The sequence below is a fragment of the Rattus norvegicus genome, chromosome 18 (assembly GCF_036323735.1).
Source record: "Rattus norvegicus strain BN/NHsdMcwi chromosome 18, GRCr8, whole genome shotgun sequence".
Taxonomy (NCBI): Eukaryota; Metazoa; Chordata; class Mammalia; order Rodentia; family Muridae; genus Rattus; species Rattus norvegicus.
In genome coordinates, this window is record NC_086036.1 from 11,711,879 (window position 1) to 11,713,803 (window position 1,925).

General features: G+C 46.7%; 1 pseudogene; it reads left to right on the top strand.

Annotated features, from left to right (window-relative positions):
- Positions 1–240: 240 nt before the first annotated feature.
- On the top strand, positions 241–1,659 carry Eef1g-ps2 (eukaryotic translation elongation factor 1 gamma, pseudogene 2; annotated as a pseudogene).
- The last annotated feature ends 266 nt before the right edge of the window (positions 1,660–1,925 follow it).

Genomic DNA, 1,925 nt, shown 5'->3' on the forward strand with positions numbered 1-1,925 from the left:
CTTGTGTCTTTTAGGTGTGACACTAACAATAAAGTAACTCAGAAACCCTGACCCACATTGGACATACAACCACACACACCACAGACGTTTGAAGTACAATATCTCTGACAGAAGGAAGACAGAAAATCAATATTTTATTAGTACAATATTTAAATGTGCTTTTCCCTCCTCCTATGTCTCCCCTGTGGCTTACTCTTCAGTGATAATGACAACCCCACCCCCTTGCTCTGCGCAATTACCATGGTGGCTAGGACCCTGTACACATATCCTGAAAACTGGAGGGCCTTCAAGGCCCTCATCACTGCTCAGTACAGTGGGGCACTTCTACTGTGGCCAAACCAACAGCACCCCTGAATTTCTCGGAAAATTTCCTGCCAGCAAGGTTCCAGCATTAGAGGGTGATGACGGATTCTGCATGTTTGAGAGCAATGCCATCGCCTATTATGTAAGCAACGAGGAGCTGTGGGAAAGTACACCAGAGGCAGCAGCTGATGTGGTGCAGTGGGTGAGTTTTGCTGACAGTGGTATCATCCCTCCAGCTAGCACATGGGTGTTCCCCACCTTGGGTATTGTGCATCACAACCAACAGGCGGCTGGAAAATGCAAAAGAGGAGGTGAAGCAAATCCTGGGGTTGTTGGACACTCACTTGAAGGCTCAGATTTTTCTGGTAGGTGAGCGAGTGATACTGGCTGATATCACAGTTGTCTGTACCCTGTTGTGGCTCTATAAACAGGTCCTAGAGCCTTCTCTTAGCCAGGCCTTCCCCAGTGCCAACCGATGGTTCCTTACCTGCATTAACCAGCCCCAGTTCAGGGCCATCTTGGGGGAGGTGAAGAGCTGTGTGAGAAAATGGCATAGTTTGATGCTAAGAAGTTTTCAGAGAGCCAGTCTATAAAGGATACTCAAAGGAAATAAAAGGGTTCACCAGAAGAGAAACAGAAGCCCCAGGCTAAGCAGAAAGAGGAAAAAACAAAAACAAAAACAAAAACAAAAAAACCCCTGGCAGCAGCCCCAGCTCCTGAGGAGGAGATGGATGGGTGTGAGCAGGCATTGGGTGCTGAGCCCAAGGCCAAGGACCCTTTCCCTCACCTGCCCAAGAGTACCTTTGTGTTGGATGAGTTTAAGCGTAAGTACTCCAATGAGGACACCCTCTCTGCCATATTTTTGGGAGCACTTTGATAAGGATGGCTGGTCCCTGTGTTATGCTTCCCTGAAGAGCTCACCCAGACCCCATGAGTTGCAACCTCATCACTGGAATGTTCCAGCGATTGGACAAACTGAGGAGGAATGACTTTGCTAGTGTTACCCTCTTTGGAACCAACAACAGCAGCTCCGTTTCTGGCATTGGGGTCTTCCGAGGTCAAGAGCTTGCCTTTCTGCTGAGTCCAGATTGGCAGCTGGACTATGAGTTGTATACATGGCAGAAGCTGGATCCTGGTAGCGAGAAGACCCAGACCCTGGTTTGAGAGTACTTTTCCTGGGAGGGGGCCTTCCAGCACATGGGCAAAGCCATCAATCAAGGCACGATCTTCAAGCAAACATGTCTTGCCAGTTGCCTAGCTGCCTGCACCTATCCTTCAAGGGAGATGGGGGTCACTAAAAGAAACTTAACATTGAAAAAACAATATTTAAATGCTATTTCTTTCATATTTAATTAGCATATCCTTATAGTAAATAACACTTAAAGGTAATCTTATATTTAGTCTGATCTAAATCCTTAAAGTTTTAATTACATCGTTATTTTATATAAACGTGTGTGTGTGTGTGTGTGTGTGTGTGTGTGTGTGAGAGAGAGAGAGAGAGAGAGAGAGAGAGAGAGAGAGAGAGAGAGGCCTGTTCATGCTACAACACAGATGTGAAGGTCAAAGGGCAACTCAACTCATGGAATCAGGGAAGTGGGTTCTCTCCTTCCACCATACAACTC